The sequence below is a fragment of the Thunnus thynnus genome, chromosome 11, assembly GCF_963924715.1.
Source record: "Thunnus thynnus chromosome 11, fThuThy2.1, whole genome shotgun sequence".
Lineage (NCBI taxonomy): Eukaryota > Metazoa > Chordata > Actinopteri > Scombriformes > Scombridae > Thunnus > Thunnus thynnus.
The window spans coordinates 17,090,142-17,112,709 of record NC_089527.1 but is presented as its reverse complement, the minus strand read 5'-3'; the positions used below and the strand labels follow the sequence as shown (position 1 = coordinate 17,112,709).

The following is a 22,568-nucleotide window of genomic DNA, read 5'->3' as shown; positions in this document are numbered from 1 at the left end:
CCCCCCCTCCTCGCCTCTTCCCTTGCGCCTCTGCTCCCACCACCCCAAATTGACTGGTCTTGCACAGTTGCAGCTGAACAAGAAAGGAATTGCTAGTGTCAAGACACAGTTTACAAATATGACATCTCCTCTGGCATGGCTGGAAATATGAAATATTGATTTATGTGCAGTAAAAGGTCTTATAAAAATGATCACATACACATGAGGGATTAATGCGCAGAAGATCAATAGAAATTTCATTCTTGACACTAGACTGTCACCTATGGTGAAATGCTAAAATAAAGAAATCAATATTATCTATGAAATGTCAAATTTATTATAATTATGTGGATGAAAGCTGGCCAAGTGGCTCCCAGGGGGCTGAGAGGGATAGGTTACCACTCTCAAGCATCCCTCATGTCCCTCCTTCTCATGCTGCCAATTTTGAGAGCAATATTGGTGTAAAGGGTTTTCACCCGTTATGTATGGCCTTGTTGTAACAAATTCCTCCTGGAATATTTAACTGTGGAGAGACTGACAATGGACAGAGCTGCAGTTCATAGCCTGCAGGTTGTGTAGTTAACAGCTGTTAGCTTTGCCACATATTGTATGACTCTGCCCTCTTGATTGAAACCTATTTGGCAGCTGCTGCTGACACGGACAAGTCACAAACCACTAAAGTACGACATCTCAGCATGTGTCCTGGTTCAAAGATGACACATTCAGTCAGGATATGTATTGATCTTAAGGCTAGAGTGTATCAGTAATCATGCTGATTTGTTTTGTCTTGGAAAAAATTATTTAATGAAAGAATTTACATAAAGACATAATAGGACCACATTAATTGACAAAAACAAGGTCATTAACTTAATTTTCCACACATTTTTTTTAACCCAATCATACAGAAAAATGTTTTGAAAAAGCTTCACCATTAAAAATTACATCAAGAGACTTCAGCTCTTTATGTGTTATTGGGCTTTCTCAAATTCCCCTCAATGTTTTATTTGCTATTGCATTTAAACTAAGAGCTATTTGTGTTCATTCACTTGTTTTCCATGTCTAATTAATATCCTTTGAATGTGTGGGGATCAATTTATTTAATCAATGTTGGGTAGTGCCTCTGGCCTTCTAAAGGTCACTTAGATATGGAATGGGAAATCATCAGAGTCAGATCACAAAGGGGAGAGCAGGTAATTTGAATGTGGCAGGCAAACTTTGCATGTATGATCACACATTTCTGACAAACTACGGAAAATTATTTTCTTTTCCGTCTTCTCATTTCAGGCAATAGTCTTTTTTTTTTTTCCACCAGAGGCCCACTGTACACACTAGAGTGTGGCAGCTGTGTAATCCCTTTAACAACCGACGGGGCTATTAAATGAACCGGTGGTGCAGCTGCAAATAGCCAATAAAGCCAGCACAATATCATCCCTATTAAACAGTAATCTCAGCAGGCTTAAGAAGTTCTCTGAAAAATGGGAGGAAAACCATAACAAAATGTAATCAAGCAAAACATGGGGATTTTCCTCAACAAAATAAGCCAAACAATTTTCACAGTGGCTTACATGAAAGGTGTTGAGCAACAGCACTCGATCCTCAGAGAACTTCTCAGCCCCTTCAGGTGACCACGGTTTGCTGCCTTATCACAAATACAGAGGCACACAACATCAACAAAAAAAAGAAAAAAAAAACGAGCCTGTCAATCGAAGCAATTTATCACCACAGATATTAACAGAGAAAGGGAAACAGGGGAAAATAACAAATTGTGCAGTTACATTTTAAAAGTGACCAAATCGAATTCATAAGATCACAATTTGAGAGATAGAACCCAGTTTATTTTCCCTCCCTTTCACCGGCTTATGTGCTCTGTCAGATGAAAGCGGAGCAGAGAGCCACTGTTGATGGAGCCTTTGAGCCTGGGAGAGGAGGCAACGCAGCCTCTTGAAGGGGTGCCGGGGAGAGAGCGATAACCGGGGAGGCCGCAGGAGCTCCCTCCGCTGCCGGGGAAGGTGTTCCAACTTATCAGAGTCTGCACGCGGGAAATGATTACCCCTCTGCCGGGCCGATTACTGCTGGCTCTCCGGGTCAAAAGCAGGCCAGGATAAAAGAGAGAACTGAAGCCTCCTATCCGGCCTCCAATCATCCATTAGCACTCAGAGTGAGGGGCTTGTCTGCCCCTCCACTCTCACACCCCCCTCCGACATGGGCTTGTCAGTCTGGTGCATAAGAAGAAGAGGTAATCACAGGCGGGACTCTCACTCCCACTGATGTCATGGAGGACATGGTGAGGCCTGGAGAGGAAATTTATGGATATGAGTATCAGCACTTCCTTGACATATTATTTATTCATTTGAGTTTGTTTAAGAACAATCCTCGTCCTCTGCAGGGTGAGCGAAGTGTTGAGCGGTGTTTACACTATTGATGTATAGTATGCTGATCCGCTCGCATGAATAAGAATGTGAAACAGGCCAGATATTACCGAAACAACCTTACAAACACAGGCACATCAAACAACAATAACGCAGTATTCTAATAATGTAGGAAAAGGCATGAGAAATGCGCTCAAGCTGGTCTTTCAGTATTCTTGCTGCCTGTGTAGTATATGTCCTGTTTATGTTTTTATACCATATTCACACATCTCCACTGAATACAAACAGACACTGTATTCTGTGAAATATCACTAAAGTACCTGAAACAAACCACATCAGCCTGAAACTGTTCTACTGGCTCCTGAGTGAGTGAGACACTACAAATGGAGTATCTACATTTAATGCTTCACTTTGTATGCATTCCCCAGCTGATGTCATGTTATGGATGGACAATGGACTAGTGTAGTACAGCTGACCAGATTCACCTCTGCCTATAACAGCACAACCCTTCAGATTAAGGTCAGTGCTCCAGGCACATACCTCTCACTCTCTTCTCTTTGCAGCCACAAAGAAATAGGAAAAACTCTAAGCCAATTGTTGGTGGCATCTCTGATAAACAGAGTGTAAAAATTCTTCCCCCTATGCCTCCGTGCACAGGTCAGTGTAGGGGTCTTTACAATACAACAGAATAATGCCTTGTTCAGAAACCTCAATCGTGCAATTCCACTGACCAATCTATTTGGTGATATGGAGAGCTGGGTCTCGGGGGAGTGGGTCCGGCTGTGTGAATTTGGGGCGGATGAGCAGAGGGGAGCGGTGCTGCCTCTCCCACAGGTACAGAGAGGCTGCAGGTCAGTCCTGAGGAAGGAAGGAAGGAGTGGGCGCTGCCATTTACAGGCTGGAGTCACATAGTCACAGGGCGGCCGCAAGACGCAGGGTGCTGCTTAATCTCGCCAACATGGACAAAAAAAGTCTTAAAGAAGTACTCAGACAAATGGAGACTGGAACGTTTATATTTCCATGACAACTGGGAAAACTACTGTATATCTGCTGAGGAAGAAGCTACAAATGGACCTTGAGATTGTTTTTGTTGCCCGCTTAAGAAAAGTTTACCAGTGTCCTGCCAAAATTATTTAGCTCCAGGTGACCCTTTCTGTTAATGACCTTTCACTCCTAAGACTCATTTTGCTTCAGGCATCATTTAAGTATCAAATTTGAATCCCAGTGATATAGACTCATTTGTGCAGGATAAAGAGGTAAAAAGCACTTATACGAAGGCGATACAGTACCAACATTAAGTCTAAGTAAAGTAAAGTGTGGTTCTGTGCTGACGTGGAATCAATCAGATAACCCAATATGAGAAATGATTCAAACAGCAATTCAGAGTAATCATCTTCAACCCGTGATGCATATCTTCATTTCAATGAGTAATATCTTCCTGGTTGACAATGAAACTATTAGCAGCCAGATATTTCAATAGCAGGGCAACGATATTACACACAGGTCAAGGACTTCTGTATGATGAATTCTGTAAGATGTGATGTCTGTTCTGCATTTAGGAGATACTGAAACTGTGTCTGAGAGAGTGTTTCCTTTGCTGTAATAGGAACGGCCTGCCAAATGATGACTCAAAATCAGAGTAATCTACACGTTAGTGCAGATAGGCACTGACCTCACCCTTCTGAAGATGAGTGGAAAAAAAGCATGTCAGAAATAGTAACCCACACCACAGCGGTGGTACTATCACTGGGTAAAATCTTAATGCTGATGTTCCTTCTGTTTTGACAACTCCCTTTGTATTTTAAATTGATCCAATCTGAAAATAAATTAAGAAATACATGAAAATAAAACTGAAAAAGAAGCGCATTCATCGTCTGGCATCATTTAGATGAGAGTGCAAGTTGAACGAGGTAACACATTTCCGAGGCCTGCACAAACAAAGACGGGAGATCTCACTACATGGAAAGACCTGTGGAGATGCTGTTTTCAATGATCCAAAGCATCTTGTCTTGTCCTTTTCACACGCTTCCAATGAATTATGTATCTGCAGTGATTTATGGTGCGCCATGCTCAACCCTCTCCCTCTCCTTCAATGTAGGATCCTACATGGATTTTTCACAGGGAGCCAACTGGGAAAACCAAAATTGCTCAATTTAAGGAAGTAATTAAAACTGTCCACAATCAATATTTATCTTTAGAGGGACCCTGGCGGGGGTTTAGTCTTACCATCCCCCCCCCATCCTGCTCCATGTCTAGCTCTATGTCTTCCTGCTCTTCTCATTGACAGCTGTTCAGTCCGTCAAAAAAAGCAGAAACAGGAGCAAGCTGTTCCTGCTCAGGACTAAAATGACATGTGTCATGAATAATCAAATGAACATAATCTGAGCGCTAGTGCAAAACATGTTGAGCAAGTTTGGTTGTAGTAGACACATAAATTTTCAGGGCAGTGTATTTATAGACACATGACTTGCCCTTCGTTGTGTATTTAGTGCAATAATTAACTATATTTTTAAAACACTCAATCCATCATTTTCTCACAAACCAACTCATTTGAATATTATGAAACTTTCAAAACACACAAAAGCTGAGCACTCTCCTCTTTTGTTATTCGGCACTCTGATAATTACTTTGACATTATCCTATCACCTGCACACATGCGGAAGAAGTAGAACAACACAGATTTCTAGAGGTTATTTCTAAATATTACAAAAATTTAATATGTTATTCATTCTAAATATGAAACATAAAAACGCTTGATACAAATACTGTTAACAAGTTGAAACAATTTATAACAAAATATGTTTAATAAAAGTCTTCAGCAGTTGACACATGCTTTATTTACTCTACACGAGACGGGTGAACTACAATAGAGGTAAAAATCTACAACAGTCCAACAGAAATCACTCACATTAACTTAACAATGATAAAGGGTCATGAGAGGACAATTTCCATCAAAAGAACGTAACCTTCAGTCCCCAGACTGATACATCATACTTTAATTCAATAGAGAGTATTTACTTGCGATCAATTTAGTAAGGTGAAACAGTCATGTAAAACAGAATGGCGGTGGCATGACAGTTTGGTTAGACTGTCTTCGGAGACCTCTTGCTGCAGGCAGAAATCATGTCTCTGTCATTCTATATCATCAATTTTAATTATCCTCACAAGTGCTCATTCTGCTTCAGGCAGCAGTGGGAAAGGAAGAATCTGGGAAAAATTATTTTAATCTATTTGGGACGTGAAGTGTGAGGTGAGAGCCCTGTCTGTCACAACCCCCCCTCCCTTCCTCCCCCCCCTCCCCCAATCCAACACCACACCATACCACCTCGCCCAAAAACCACACACACACACACACATTCACACAAGCGTGTATTTGCGCTTGGATGCACACACATACAGTAAAATGACTGAATGCATGCATACATCCCACAAAGATATACTAAGTGTATAAATATATCAGTATATCAGATTTATATGTAGTAACACTGAACAAACTTCTATTTTCTTCCCTTTTTCCTTCTTGAATGTTGTTTGTTGTGTTGTCACTGCACCCCACGAGGAGTCAAGCAGTAGGTCAATATAGCAAAGGTCACGCACCTCCTTACCAATCTCCTGCTGTAACCGAACACCACAGACATTTAGTGATCATTATGACACCGGCAGTTCCTTCTGTCCTCAATAACTTGGCAGGGGGTCCCACTGGCCACTGTCCCCACCCGTTGGGTTAGACCACCTTCTATCTTGCATCAGACCATACAGACTGCACAGTCAGTGTTTGCGGGGTTTTCTAATTGGGCTGCATTGGTTTGGATTATTGGCTCGATGAAGATGCGGTGACACTGAGCTCTGGTTTGAAAGGGAAGGGTTGTTGATGATGTTTGGATTTGAGATTACTGGTGTTGATTCTGGAGATTAAGGGATTTTTTTTAGTGGTCTGGAAAACTAGACACACACTAACACTAACCCACTATTTAACTATGAATCTAACTGTGAATCATTATGCCATTAGAATTAAGAAGAAATGGAAAAGTTAGGCGTCAATATCACCAATAGATGGCTATATTTGTTTGTTACATCGAGGACGTCGCCACGATCGTTCCCAACTCGTAAAGGGATGTTTGTTAAATTCTTTGTTTTTTTTTAAAACTTTTTAATAATAATGGTAATTTGAAGGGATACTGGGCTGAGCAGATTTGACCATATGTTGAAAAACAAGTCAGCAGCTATAATTCAGGATTGTGTTAGGCTTAGTCCAACACAGAGTAATTGTGGTTAATATTACCCTTGGAGATTTCTATGGCATTATGTTTTTATATATGTAGTGTAAACAACCATGAGACACTTATAGCAACATGGCATAAAAGTTTGGCTGAAGTTTAACAGGACTCAGAACCCTTCTGTCACGCAAATCTACAGTTTTATGTCATAACATTCAACCATAATATTCCTTGGCTGTTGATGTAGTTATTTACTATACAATGTCTGATGCTCAATCAGACTTTCAGTGATTGGAAATCTCTAGCACATAAGAATACAATAGTTAAATCCCATTGAGGCAAATTGCATGCATTTTTAGGGATCATTAAGTTATTAGCATCACTAGAGGGGGCAGAAAAACACTTGAAAAAATCTCTATGGTAATTGCAATCAATTTCTTCTTTTCACAGAAACTTCTGATGCCTTCCGGTATTCTGCTCTTCATGGATTTCGTGATGGGGCTTCATGGATCTCATCCTAACAACAGCAACAGTGTTGTTGGCCAATGAGAGTGGATCTGTTAAATAATATCTGAGGATGTACAGGTATGTATTGTAGTTCACGGTCAGAGCTATTTAGGTACTGCTCAGCATACAGCTATGCCCTTAGTCATAAAGTGCTGGCTGGAAAGACCCATAAAAAGCCATAATTGATAGAAAATGGGGTACCACATGAGTGGCATCAGCTGAAAAGTGAAACGGACAGAATGAGGAACTGATAATGAGTTCTAGCACTAGTGAAAAATTCCTCTTGCTCCAGGGTGAAAAAGAAAGGTACCTCCCCCTCCATAAAAGGAAAGGATAAAAGAAATAAGTTAGAGAAAATCTCTGTCCAGCTTTTATGTTTCACTCTGTCAGCTGAGTGTCACAGATTTGCTGTCATAAAGATAGTGAAAGCTCAAGAGCTGGTGCTTACTGAGAATTAATCAGTTTAGGTTTTGGTCCTGAACATAAAATGTCAGACATTGCCTCTCAACTCTTGTCGGTGATTTCTCTGAGCTGAACAACACAATAATCCCACTCTCACTTCTATTGAAGGTCAAAGTTGGTCAGTGAGCCAAGAAATACCATATCAGAGCTTCCTTCCTCCTCAATTGCTGCGAGTATAAATTATGGAATTAGTGTATTGATTGTCGACTATGGCTTCAAGCAATCACTTTTACAGCCATGACAAGATTATTTTATCCTACTTTTCCTGTATTATTATATGTTGTGTTTGAGTTATTCTACCAGCATGGGAAGTGACAGCTTGAATTTATTCAATAAAGCAGGGCAGTTAGGGAAGCCAGTGAGGCAAAAAACTGAAGACATGGCATGAAGGAGAGAGACAGCATTCCTGCCTGCAAACCTGCCATCCTAAATAAAGAAAGATATCTGCCCAAATAGAGCGCTGATCAATACATTCATACAAACACAAGCACATCATTTGTTAAGTCTTGGGTGATAACCTCACAGTGATGCACATGGGAAACTGCAGGAGTGAGAAAAAAAAGACATCATAAATTACAGATAATAGAGTTTGCGATGATTTCTAGTGTATGAATGGGAGGTGCCCCATTGTGTTTGAGTCTATATATTACTTTGCAAAATACAATATGTGAAAATAGAAAACAAGTGATATAATTTCACAGATTAATCAGTTGTATCATTATACGAGTAGAAATCATTTTACATGTATCAGATTTGAGATAAAGGCAACCTGTGGGGGTTTTTGACAACTACTGGTGCTGGAGAGCAGTGTTTGGCAGAATAAATCCACCTATTGTTTGTAAGTTGTGTGTTTTACATGCAGGTGCATGAGGATTCACATGCACAGGCACAAGAGCGATGCAGAGGTTACCGATTCACTGATACAGTCGTAGAAGATGATCACTCTCTAATTCCACTTGATTCAAAACATTTTTAAAAAGCTATGCAAATGTTTTATAAGGTTGAAAATAAATTGAATGTATTTTTTGGCCTTAAGGAAATATAACACATGCTGACTGTGAGGAAAATTGCATTTTTCATACAATGAATTCTTTTATCTTTAAATAAATCAAACATAAGTGTGCCAAGGAAGGACAGGGTTGCATGGGTCCTTGAATACAAAAGAAAAACTCCTTTAAATGATAATTTAGACAATCTATTAAAACTGTGGTCTTATACCTTTGGTCATTGTTTCTATTAGTTATAACATTGTACTTTCCAAAGTAAATTAGAATTAGCTACAATTACTGTATGTCTTACACACACTGTATGTCTTACACACAATATCTTTTGCATGTCTGTTCATTCTGGGAGAGGACCATTTTTTCCCTCATTAAAAGGGTTTTTAGGGAGTTTTCCTTATTCAAATCAAGGGTCTAAGGACAGAGGATGTTGTATTGCTGTAGAGACTGTAAAGTCCCCTGAGGCAAATTTGTGATTTATGATATTGGGCTATGCAAATAAAACTCACTTGACATGTCTGATGTGGAAAAAACCGGACTTCAGTGCACCCAAACTATCTGTAATAGTCTCTCACTGAGCAACAAAACTGTGTGCATGCCCAACTATGCAGTGGCAGTTCTGGACGTTTTGGTGCCCTGCAAACTTCCAGCATTCAGCGAGCCTGAGTTAGTTGTGAGCTAAAACTTGTCTTTTAGCCTATATTTGTTTACAGTTTGGCAAATTTTCATTATGTAAAGCCATGCTACTAGCAGCTGCTAATGCAACAACAGGGATCTTAGTTGCATAGTAACAATAGGTGTAGATATAACTATTACTGGGTTATTATATTTATTATAAATTGTGGTTTACAACAGATTTGTTGTAAACCAAAGGATATTTAATTGTTTATATATTACAATTATTCCCAGTTTGGGAATAATTGTACTGTTCACCTCCACCTCATTTCTCCAAACAAGTATGACCAACTTGGAGGTTTACTTAAAACCTGTATGATCATCTTACTGCTCACGTTTTTCCCTAGTCTGACTTCTTCGCCTGAATACAAGATGATATTTTATTCTGAAAGTTACATTTGAAGAAGTGGGGGTCGTCCTATATTCGAGGACTTTAAGACGACCTTATCTTCAAAAAGTCTGTTTCCAAAAACAGGTGTTGGAATGAAGGGTGGGGTTGTCTTATAATCAGGGTCGCCTTATATTTAGGCCAATACGGTAATACCAACTTGTAATAAATCTGAATTTTCTTTTCAGACAGGGCAGGGAACTGACAATAGTGGGTGATGCTGAATCATGCTCACAGTGTTACTCATTTACTCACACAAACACAAACAGTATGCACAATATGAACCCTCGTACAAAAATACGTGGCACAAAAAATAAATACATAACTTAACATGTAATAAAAAAAACAAGATTTTGCCTTCCATAAAAGCTATAATTTAACTGAGGATTCAGGCTCTTTTGTACTGCAGCGTGTTGGTCGAGTCAAAAAGCAATATTACATGTGAGCTGTGATTGATGTACCTTCCCATTTATAATCTAATTTGTATCGGCTTTCTCTTATTCCCAAAGTGCTTTAAAATTAGAAAAGGTAAAGCGCATAAAAGGTAGGTTGACAATGAGACATATGAACAAAGACAAACTACAGACATTAAACAAAGACAGTTGTATATCTGTACTACTGTATACACTACTGTCAATTTCATTACCATAGATTTGTAATACCAAGTGCTACCCTTAACATAGTAAAGCTTTACGACTTGATAATGTGGGTAATTTTCAAAAACAAGTATTTTTTTAGAGACATAGCAATCAGATCATGTAGGACAGTTTTCTTAATGGCCTGTGACCAAATAAAGCATGACTGTACATAAGACTCACTACAGATTCTCTCTTCAGTTACATAGTTAATAACTGAGATGAAAATCTGGGAAATAATCTGTGAAAATACTGTTAAAGGATTAGTTCATATTTTTTTCAAGTCTGTCTTATTAATATTAATATTCAAGTGCCCATATGTACCTTGAAACACATTTTTCTTGTTGTAATCATTCCTCCCAATACGCTTCCAATGTAAGTGATGGGTGACAAAATCCTTATTTGGTCTAAAATGTGTTCTTAAATTCAGCTGAAGCCACAAAGAGGCTTCAGCAGTCTGAGTTAGATAATTCAATGGGTATTTTCCAGTTCCAAGTTATAGTCTTTTTAGATAAAATGTGAACCAATCCTTTAAGGACTGAAACAATGGCTCAGTCTACACATGACAGACAAGCATCTTTAGTCTGTATTGCATCAAAATGACAGGACCCAACAGTAATCTGACACATCTTGATCACAGCACAGTCCTGATCTTTCTGTCACACTGGGGATTAAAACAGAAACGCAGAGCTAACAAGGGTCAGATATGAAATTTCCAGGAAGTGACACATGACAGGACAAACAATTAAGTGTCAGTACGCTGACCTTGGGGCAACAGTTTTACACCATGACCCTCCATGCATAAGTCATTCCACCAGCAGCATGAAGGGGGGAAAATAACGGAGCCTCAGTGTTCTTGTTCAACCAATGCCACGAGCCCAGTGTTGTTCATTGTTTAGTCGTTACGATTAAAAGATGTACAGCACTATGGAAATTGGAAAGCTTGTGATTTGTCTTTGTCTGCTCGAGCTCAGTATTCTGTACGAGTTTCAGAGGTGCAGCTCAAGGTAGTTGTGGTGTTTTATGGCATGCACAAGCATGAATTGCACAACATATTAACACGGACTCGTCACTGCATTTCAGAAGTACAAAAATAACATACATGAATGAACAATGCTGCCATTGTTTTTTGTATTTGGCTATTTTAAAAACATATGAAATATATTCGTTTGCAAGAGCAGCCTGTATCAATCTTAGGTTTTTTTTAAAAAGTGGAAGCCATACCACTGCCCCTCAGAAATCAAGGATGTAATTACTCATGCAGCAAGCACAAAGTGAAGAGGAAAAAAGCCATGTTCTGCTGAGTATTGCTTTTAGAGGAGGCAACCAAACAAGCAATGGTGGAGCTATAATCAGTCAAATCTGACTGCTAATTCTTCTACTGGTGAAGACTACAGCATTTTTACCTTAGAAGTACCAGCGTCCCCTTTTGCATAAAGTACAGTACGAGAATCTGAGAAGTTACATGAAAATGTTACTATTTTTACTCAGAATTAGACAAATATAATATGAATATATAAAGATATAAATGTTTTCTTTAGAAAACAGGCACAATTATAATGTTAGATACAGCTACTGTAGAATTAGCAGTTGTGGTGGATGGATCAATATTAAACACTTTCACTCTTTCTGCTGTTCAAGCTATTTTTTCTACCTGTTGAACAAATGTTAACCAAAAAAGTTAATGTTTCACCTTCAAACAAGTAATTTAACAAGTATTAGTAACAATTTAAAACAAAATAACTTCTCAAAGAACTGAATAATGACCATGAAAATCATCTAATTAATCATTCGTTTCTAAATGTGTGTGTTTTAATCATTGACACTGGCCAGCATGGTCTCATTTCTCTGTGACAGCTGGTGATGCTTTCCTGTGATTCGCAGTAATCCACTTTTTATTATGAAGGAAATACTGGTATTTGTTTTTACAGCCGGGAATGAATAAATATTGGTAGTAGGTAGGGACATATGGTCTAAACAGAGCAGAAATTACAAGCCAAATTTCAGCACTTCCAAAGATACTATCTACAAAATGATGAAACGGCTTTGGTTTTATTAACTTAAGGATATTCACTGGTACATTCAAAACTGTATGATTGTTTTTAAATTAAAGCTTTCTATCATACAAAGACTTCAATGTTTTCAAAAAGTTTTGTTTACTAAAGACAATTGTGTTGGGCTGACTTTCAGATTTCTTGGCTATTTTGTGTGTGCAGATTAAAGAATGCAACATAACCACATTCAGACTAAATGTACAACAACTTTGGACATGCAGCAAAGAAATGTGTCACAGTCCTCTTCTTAAACAAATTAAGCAAAGCAAACTCCCACAGTGACTCTCGCAGTGTGTAATATCCCCTGTTAGCTGGTAGAGTATATAGTGGAAATAACACAGAATCCCAGAGACATACATTAACTTTCACGTAATAAGGTAACACACCGATGATTAAGTGTAAGCACCTTGCCTCATAGTGTAGTTTACCTGCTTTGATAATGTATACTATTATGTAAATGAACATGACATGACTCAAATCTGCTCTGTGTAAATTAATGTCTCTTACCTTTAAGATAAGATGTTGTAAACCCACAAAGCCATGTGGTGAATTTGTTAACAAGGAGGTATACTGGGCTTTAGTAGCTAAAAAGTGGCATAAATTACAATAATCTAAAGCTGCTGAGTAATTCTCCAGTTAAATGATTTCCATAAAAAGAATTAATATCATTCTATTAGTAAAAAAACAGCATTTTTAAGGTGGAAAACAAATGTCATTACTCATCTGTAGCCTCTACGCTACAGTGGTGCAGCCAGCTTCACTAACTCATTCAGTCAGACCATTCAGTTGACATTGATGTTTTCTTAGCTCAGGTAAAACCGTTTAATAATCCTTGATGTTATGTGAAAGAATACAGCTGCACATGATAAAAATGTGTCTCCCCCATTTCTTTTTAGAAATGTCAGTTTGACAGAATTACATGACTTTATGTCACAGAGGCACATTGTATTATGATAAACAAGCCAATTCAGGTAGAGAAATAGCTATTTCTTCTGCATAATCTGGCAGACAAAAATAACTAAGAGCAAATAAAGCAAGACAATACCGAGAAATCCTGACAAATGTAAACCTGAATCAAAACCATACAAAGAAAGAATACTGGGCTTTGCAAATGAAAACAAACAAAAACAAACAAACAAACACGCACAAGTTTAAGAAGCAGATAAGTGGGGTTATGACCGCTACAATATGAAGCGGGGAGGTTCACTGGATGGAAACAGGGGGCTGGGGACACCTTTTTTAAACTACTTCTCCTGCAAACAGCATTATCTTGATTAAAGTTTAATTAAGGATCACATTTGGCTGTGCCTTTCATAGCGATCTACATGAGCAGATTTCCTAGGGCTTAACTCTATCGCTGGGAAAATCCTCCTTTATTACTTTCAACCTGTTGTAAAAGCTGTTGGCACGGAGGGACGGCTGCCTCATTCACTGGCCTTGTTTGCTGCTGGAAAAATCCTGAGTCTCAGGAGATCTCCCCACAGTGGTTCAATTTAATATCTGTCCTATCACTACAAGGCTCGGGCTCATTATTAATGATACTATTCATTAATTTCTTGTTGGGCTGATGTTATTTATTAAAATATTAAAGAAAGCTCCTGAGACACTCACACGTAATGAGGGATGTGTCCTCCTTCCATAACCCCCCCACCCCCCCCCCTCCTCCTCCTTCTTCTCCCTCGCTCCAACCCCCCTCTGCTGGATGGATGGTGGGTGGAATTACCCCACTCGGACGCTGCTAGCCTGCGCACCCTCATTAGTCGTTCTCCAGGGCTGAGTGACACCATAAATCCATTCTACATGTCGACCAACGGCAGCCATATACAAACGCACACCGCTCGCCTCGCCCCGTTAATGAGCCATTCCCATGCACAGGGAATTGACTACTGTCCATCCACCATAACTGGACAGTATTTTTTGGAAGAGCTAAATTGCAGCCGTGGTATAGATTTAGGGCGTCGGATAATAGTTTCACTTCTCATTAATAAACTATCATGTTATAAACTTTAAATTGAACTGATTGGCCGTGTCTGCGGTAGTAAACAGCAGGCTTGCTGATTGTTAAAGTGACATTACTATAATGCCTGTAGACATGATACAAAGAAGAGCAAATCACATTGCATTTATTATAGAATCTTGGACTATTCACAAAATAGTAAGACATTAAGTGAGTTTATTTTTACCAAAGGATATTCAATTGTTTATATATTATATATAATAGATATTAGATTTGATTATTTTAGGATATTAGGAGAAACAGCTGCTCAGAAGTATTTTACTATGTGAGCAAAATTGATTTTTAAAAAAATACAGACGAGACAACTAGATCAAAACTCATATACACAGACTGTAAAAGTCTCTGATGAAATTGTTAAAGTGAGAGGTTCAAGAGGCTTGAGCATTACAGCCTGTGTAGTTCTGGCATCTTAAAATGTGTGTATGTCGCCTGTTTCAAACCCACAGTATTAATGATTACACACAAAAATCCAAGAATCCATTAATCATAATAATTAATCTGATCCAATTATATTACAAAGAATATAACAAATTGCAGGGAAAAATAATGATCTATCACTGCCATGTCATAGGGATATGGGACTAAAGCAGTAATTACACAGAGGGATTTTAAATAGTACACACCGAGCGAGCAGCTGATGGCTCTACTGTTTGAATCTGATGATGTAATTAGAGACGAAGTTTGACACAGTGTTTTTGCTGGTTCGACTAATAAAGGTCTAGCTACAGTAGAGGTTTTTACAAGCAAGATGTACAAGTAATTAATTTTTTTGTGATTGTAAGTAAGTAACACAATTGTGTTGTTTGTTCGGTGAGATTTGGACTAAGGAATGTAATGAGTTTGCCTTTTATAACACAATTTTATCTGATTTCACACACAAAAAAATCCTGCACAGTCAAAGTTAAATTTATTTTAAAGTTAAATGATTATATAATACTAGATATGGTTTTCAAGCTGAATGTTATTGGCTATTTGGTAAGAGATTGCAGAGAATGGTGAGATATGTGTAGTGTGTGATAGGAATGTAACAAGAGGCTTCAGATGATGACGACTTTGATCTCAGCGTTGCGATGAGTACAAAGATGTTGGGCGCTTATCATAGCTGCTCAAGAGCGTCTCGGCAACCAGACCTCAGAGATGGTCAGAAACATGTAAAGATGCAATAATTTTCACAGAGATTCACAAAGCAGGTAAATCCTCAGGAGTAAACCAAATCCAATACACAGTAACTCTGTCAATAGATAAAACACCATGTTCAAACCATCTCAGCACATACAATGCTGTATGTACTCTGCACAACATTATCACTTAATCACAAGTAAACTACTCTTAACAGGGAACAATAATAGTAGATATGAGACATAAACAGCCGAGAAAAACAAAAAAGTAAAAGAGATGGCGTGTTCTCCACAAAAAGCCCGATAGAAATCCTCCTCTGCTCCACGTTGTGGAGTTGTTGGCTTATCCTAAGTACAGAATTAATCACCTGCCTGCCTTCCTGGTCTCTGTGCTAGGACCCGAGGACGGAGGTAATAAGACAAGCCCTTCAGGGACACGCTGCGGAGTATAAATATCAGCTGCTGTGCATATGTAAATCACTCCCAGATTTATTTATTTTTTAATTTCTTCTCAAAGGCTCAAGTGTGCTAATATCAAATAGCAAGCTTTTAGGGAGTGTTTAATGGCTGTTGGTGGGTGGTAGGGAGCGGCAGACTCTGGAGCGTGCGCCAGTTCATGAGTAATTAAGGGGTGTTTTGCCGAGCATAAATAATGCTGTTTGTATTGGCCTGATGCAGGAGTGGAGTGCAGAGAGAAGAGAGGAGGAGGCTTGGATGGGGGGGTGGTGGGGGGTGGGGGGTGGAGGGTGAGGGTGGGTTGGTTGGTGGGGGGTGTTGGACAGACAGGAACAGCAGGGGTTAACCCCTCCACACACACCTCTTCTCACTACTCCGCACCTCTTAACGCAACGCACAGGCATGGAGAGGGTCATTTGTTAGTTCTATACCACTCGACATTACTTAAGGAAAATTATTATCCATGAAGTTCACTATGACATAGAGAGAATTACAGTGTTTCTTTTCACTAACCTCCCTTCTTGTTACCTCGTTCTTTGATAAAATAAATGTCATAACTGGGATACTAACACAGCAGTAAAACACCGATGATACACAGTTTTCATGCTAATCTAGCAGAAAAAGCACAAATACAGTACAAATATGAAGAAGGGATCGTATGCATGCATTATTCCTTTTATGGTCATTATTTATCCTTAAGATAAACACACCTAGCCTCAATTTTGGCATCTTTACACAATATCTGTGCCTTTTAGAGTGGATTTTAAGACTTCACTGATGACCTGTATGGCTTGGTTTCTAGTTATATTTCTGTATATGACTAAAGGTGATCATGTCTTTGCCTGTAAGCCTCTGAGGCTTTGGAACAACTGGCCTGAAGAGATCACTCTATAAGATCTGTCATATATTAAATGTCAGCTTAAAACTATTCTTTTTACCTAAAATTTGCTTCTCTTCCCTTTATGTTGTTTTTTTCTGTTTTTGTTGTTATTATTCATCTTGACTGTAACACTGTTTTGAAAGATACTCCATTAAAAATCCTTGGTCTTTTCTGTAGATATTAATTACATACACCTATTACAACATGTTAACTTAACAATATCATCATGAGGCTTTTGTAACAAATTCACTATAAGGAAAATCATCTGAACAGTGTGTACTCTAAGTCATGTCAGAGCAGGTGATTTTCACTGGGGTAAGAAATAGAGTTATTTCCTCACACATTAGTAGAGGAGTTGACAGGCCACAGAATGTACTGCACTTGGGCGCACTAATGGTCAGTGAGTAACCCTCCCTTCCCGACACCACCACTGCAGACACCAAAAGGAGTAGGAGCCATTTATAGATCCTTCCCTCTTGTCTCCTCTCGCCAACATGTTCACCTGCACTTAAAAAAAAAAAAAGCTCAGATATGTGCGGTTCATTCTTGCTAAGTATATCACTCCAAGTGGTGATATTTTCCCCACTGAAAGAGCGCACAACCTTGTAATTTAGACTTAAATTGGAACTGGAGAATTGGATTAAAGTTTTACTTATAATTACAACAAGATCTGAGCTTAATACACATGGAAATATTTCATTATTGCGATCAACACAACAAAAGCTCTGGAGGAAATAACTGATTCTAAACGTTGCTCTACTTCATGAAACTGTGCTCCAATATCGCCTCTAACAAAGAGGGAATACATATCCTACCGTCCTCCTCCTCCTCCTCCTTCCAGTTTTAGGTGCCACAAAGGACTATGCTCTTGAAGGAAAACAGACTCACAATATAGGCTTTCAAGTTCCTCTGGGTACAATTATACCATATCTCTCTTGTAACAAGTGGCTTAGGTAAAGGGGGACAAGGGGACAACCTCTTGAGTGAAACAATTTAGCTGTCATGACTGTGTGGCAGGACCCAGTCCTGTTTGGGAAGCAGGCTGATCCCCAGAGTCAGAAGATAATCGTGTCCAGCCCAAAGAACCAATAAATCAATCTGGTTTAACAGCCATGTTTCACAGACCTCTGTTTAGCTCTATCAACAGAAAACATCAGTATGTGCCTTTAAAACAGGCCTTGATTATTTTTCACCGTGCGGCAGCCATAAACACAGATTCACATCAACGGGAGACGCATCTAACGTGATTATTTCTGTGAACATTTCTCTTGCTTCAAGCTAATTAAAAATGATAAATTTGTCATTGCTGATGATGTCAAAGAGCTGTTATTGCTGCTTGATAGAAATGATCGGGGACAGCTAAGAGAACACTAGTTTATACCACTATCACCACTGTGGTCATGCACACAAAAGACTTGTTTATTCATTAGACTTTTAATAAACTGAGGTATCAGAGCAGACACATGCTGGGATTGTTTGTGACTCACTGGGAGGTACTGTAAAGCTAACAGGGACTGGCGGCACCTGTGCCCCCACATTCCAGCTGCCAGCACTGTGCTGCGGGGCCCAGGAGAGGCGCATTAGCCGGGGGTGCGACTGGAGCTTGACTAGCCTGGTCATGCTGGGCAAATGTCAGCCGCAAAACCAGCCAGGTCCATTGAGCCCTGAGCCTGGCTCTAGCGCCCAGCATGACTCTGACATGATCATGGACAGCGGTTGTGACACATGTAAGCAATGACTCCACACAGCTATCTGATCAGCATTACGCCACTGTCAGAAGACTCTGACTACAGGAGCGTGATGAGAGCGGTGATAGGGCTCCCTCTCTCATATGGGTCAAAGATGGAGGTGGCCGGTCCACCTCCCTGAACGCACTTAGTGCGACACACTACCACCTCAGCCTCGACAGCGTTTGATCTGTATGAAAAGACTCAAGGAATCAGACAAAGAATATCTTCTCGTTATTTCATTCATTCATTTATTTTCATTAAACTATTTAGTTATTTTTCACTTGATGTATTTATTTTTAATGAACAAACAAGTAGGATTTAAAATACACCAGGAGCAAAACAAGCATTATTTGTCATAAGCCTGTGTGTGCATCAACCATCAATCATTGCCATCAGAATTGCCACAGTCTGCTGTCAGGGCCTATTACCGCTGAATTCATTTCCCTCAATTAATTCAAAATCTAACCCCTTGGCAGCCACCAATGTATGTTTTTTTATATCTATCCACCCACCTATTTGTCAAAATGGGCTCAGTGACAGTACAGTAATGCATTCATTATAAAAATGAGAAACAATACTCCACACATATCATTAATTAACTCAGCATTTAGAAAAGACAAATATACAGCAACAGCATTTCTGCAAACACTGTGGTCCCCACACTTGTAAACATTTTAAACAATGTATTTTGATATTCCTAGAACCTATTGTTTAATATTATATATAACATATAATAGGAAAAATTGTGCTCAAATGTGTCAAATATGAGCAGTAGAAATTTAGATTTGTTAGAGTTGCTGTGAGAGTTGTTATACTAATGTTTGTTGACCCCCCTTGTGTTTGATGTAGCTATTTTTCAGACGCCAGTGAGCTTATAAAGCCCACACATGAGAAATTCCATCAGCTAAGAAAAGACAAAGAAATGTCATCAGAGTATATTACTTTATGATAAGTCATCTTATCTAAATCACCCCCCACATATACTCACAGACCCAGAGATGAACATAAACAACAAAATAGAAAGACTACATAATTAATAAACAGCACAAAGCACAACTATCCTTATCACTGAGGCTACTGTGTCCTATTAAACAAGTTTTGTCTTGAGGAGGACAAGGAGACTTTCATGCCTAAAATGTAGTGTTTAAATTAATTAAGTGTGAACATGATTTAACTTCAGGATATCATTTGAAAGTATAATTGCCCATAGGGATTAAAATGAACTCGGTGGGCTGTGGTGTCACCCCACTGAGCTCCCCATGTCGGGAAATGTCCAGTTTTAAAGATTAATTTGCATCTTTGAGGGGAAAGTCTTAATCTCAATCTTAAAGGGTGTTAAAAGAGAGAGAGAGAGAAAAAAAAAAAACAACTTGCAATCAGATGCCACTTCACTAAAAATGTTCACCATGCAGAATCCACGATTACATTTTTTCCTGTGCATGATTCCAATCGCTTTAGCGGCTGTGCAGGGAGCATTTCACCGTGCATATTAATTACACAGGGGCTTTGTCATGTGAGGGTCACAGCAGCCATGCTAGCTAAGCTGGGTCATTTGAACTGGGAGTGAAGCTTTGTGAGCATGCTGTGCACATCATGGCCTCAGTGAGAAGGCGAGGGGCTGAAGAGATATGTTTGCTGGTGTGATTACCAGTTCAGTAATAAATACCAATTTCTCACTGGCACCTGCAGAACTCGTGCGTCCAAGCAGCTCACAATAGGATTAAAATATGCTTGTTTTTATTACAGATTAGAAAAGTTAGGACAGCCAATTGTTCTGACTACTTAAAGTAGAAACCTAACATTTTCTGATTTAGTGAAAAAGAACCGAAAACAAATTGATTTCACACAAGTAAGGGAATGAAAATCCTGTTTATAAAACCTGCACTAGAGTTATTGTAGCACCACATGTTGTTTTATTCTCCACTTTTGTAACTCCGCAACTTGTTCTCTAACCGACTGCGTAACAACTGTATAAACCAATCGGTTTAATTTGCTTCCCGTGCTGTGCCTTCCCCACAAGTGTTGGTTGACATGAGCTCATGTGACATTTGGGAGGAGGGACGGGCATGAGTCGTGGCTGGTTAGGCGTACAGCGATGACTCAGCTTGCTGATGTGTGGGACATTTCTCACATCTCTCTAGGCAAACCCCCTTATACCAAACAGCTCCAAATAGCTCCTAACAACTCCAACACCAGGAGAAAAGAGATTCTCTTCCCGTTTATTCTAAGGATGCACAAATTTTAAAAATGAAATTTTCATGTTGTGCTCTGTTTTGACCCGGAGAAAATACATCCCAAGATTTTACAGTATCAGGTTAGAATTTCCAGCAAACTTAGTAATAATAATCCAAATGGTTTGGTGTTGAAGTAATAGTGAAGTCGCTCTCTGACGATTATAAACACTCACCATAATACCTTAATCTCTCTTTTGCCAGAAAAAGTGATCTCCACAGAGCTTACTGGTTTTGTCATGTGACATACGGGTGACTATACGTGTGTCTAAATGTAAGGAGGTAATGCTTATCCACTGAGATTTTAGACTGTAAAGAATAATAACTAGACAGCTCAAAATATACAAAACAAATGATATTTTCTATGATATTTGCATCAGAAAGCCACACCTGCAGCAACTCTGTGTCCTTGAAATAATTACAGTTGTACTTTTATGGAGGTCATAATTCACCCTGATTGTCCTGAACTTTCCTGTGTGGAGAAACATCTCATCAGACTCTGCTAATGTCCGTAACACATTCATTGTTCAGTGGGAAGCATGACTTAGGCTCCACTCAGTATGTAGAAGTGAGATCCAAATCCTCTGATGTGTCCTTTCGAGGCACACCTAACAAGTTTGCCCATTTCTGATAAGCTCAGCAGAAACTGTGATAGTTTACCTTGATAAATTAGAGGAGGCAAGATTTAATGAACGGAACATGGGGGTCACCTTTGTTTCTTGGGGTGATACAATAAGAAAAAAACAAACAGATTTTTCTTACTGCCACATGCCTCTCCTTAATAATCAGATTTCTCATCCTCCTCGTAATAGAGGGTGCACAGAATCTCATTACCTTCTCTAGCTGAGGGGAGAGAGGCAACACTTCTTCTTTGACTTCCTCCGTAAACTGGGGAGGGGAGGCAGAGGAGGGGTGGCGGCAGAGAAAACATGGGACACACAGAGTTCTGCTTATTTGCACATACATCAACATCCCCTTACAGATATGTAAATGACTCAAGCAAAACCCAAATGCTAAAGTCTACACCATTAGTTTTCCACTTCATAATCTCCACATGGGGCCGTTAGAGGGATAATGTACCATACAATACATGGTTTACTTTTAATTAATAGGGAAAACGTATTTTGAAACGAATATTAAATCTAGATTAATGTGGAAAACCTCTCAGTTCTTTATAAATGTGAGGTTCTGCTCCTTTGTGGGAAAACAGTACAAGCAGTTCACTTGAGAAAAAAAAAATCTAAATTCAAGAGGCGTGAAATTGTTAAATGGAACAAAGAGAAGTTCTGAGTTTATTTTTCTGCAAAATAAAGGGATGGCATGATTATCTTGTCAACAGAGAAAAGACAAAATTGTGGAGGAATTTAAAGAAAAAATCTTAAACTGACAATAAAATTTTCCCATACTATACACTGGCTGAGCTGTTTAATGTTGCTTACATATCCTGCCTTCAAATTTCAAAAGAATACAAGGATTCACTTCAATCACACATTTTTACACCTGTTTCCCAAAGCAGCACTGAAGAGCGAGTGCATGTGCACGCAAAAGAGACGAGCTACATACATTCAAGGTAACTTGAATGTGACTGTGTGCACTTCTATATATGACAAATACATCAGTCACAAAGCGTTAAGTGTTGTAAACGACACAAAGAAGTTTTATACTGGGAATCTTTCAGTATGGGAACAAAGCTTAATGTTCAGTCAACAGTCAGAGCTTTCAGCTTGCTGTTTTTTATAACTCATGTTACAGTATGGAAGTAAAAACAAAACTTTGGTGATTTAGCTGCTGCTCGAGGTAGACTTTACTCTTATGCACAAAGTAAACCTTATAAGTTTGATGAATATGC

General features: G+C 39.0%; 1 protein-coding gene across 7 annotated transcripts in view; it reads right to left on the bottom strand.

Moving 5' to 3' along the window:
• Positions 1-22,568, bottom strand: part of LOC137192607 (glycerol-3-phosphate dehydrogenase, mitochondrial-like) — a 124,725-nt gene that overhangs the window by 60,291 nt on the left and 41,866 nt on the right. Inside the window, exons 4-5 of one of the 7 annotated variants that reach the window (XR_010930599.1) lie at positions 3,080-3,206; positions 24-2,270 (exon numbers count right to left, since the gene is read on the bottom strand). The exons of 5 other annotated variants lie outside the window; for them this stretch is intronic. The gene's annotated coding sequence lies outside the window, so the exon portion shown is untranslated. Of the gene's footprint in view, positions 1-23; positions 2,271-3,079; positions 3,207-22,568 lie in introns of those variants that run through there. One more of the 7 variants, XR_010930598.1, reaches the window with a different exon arrangement.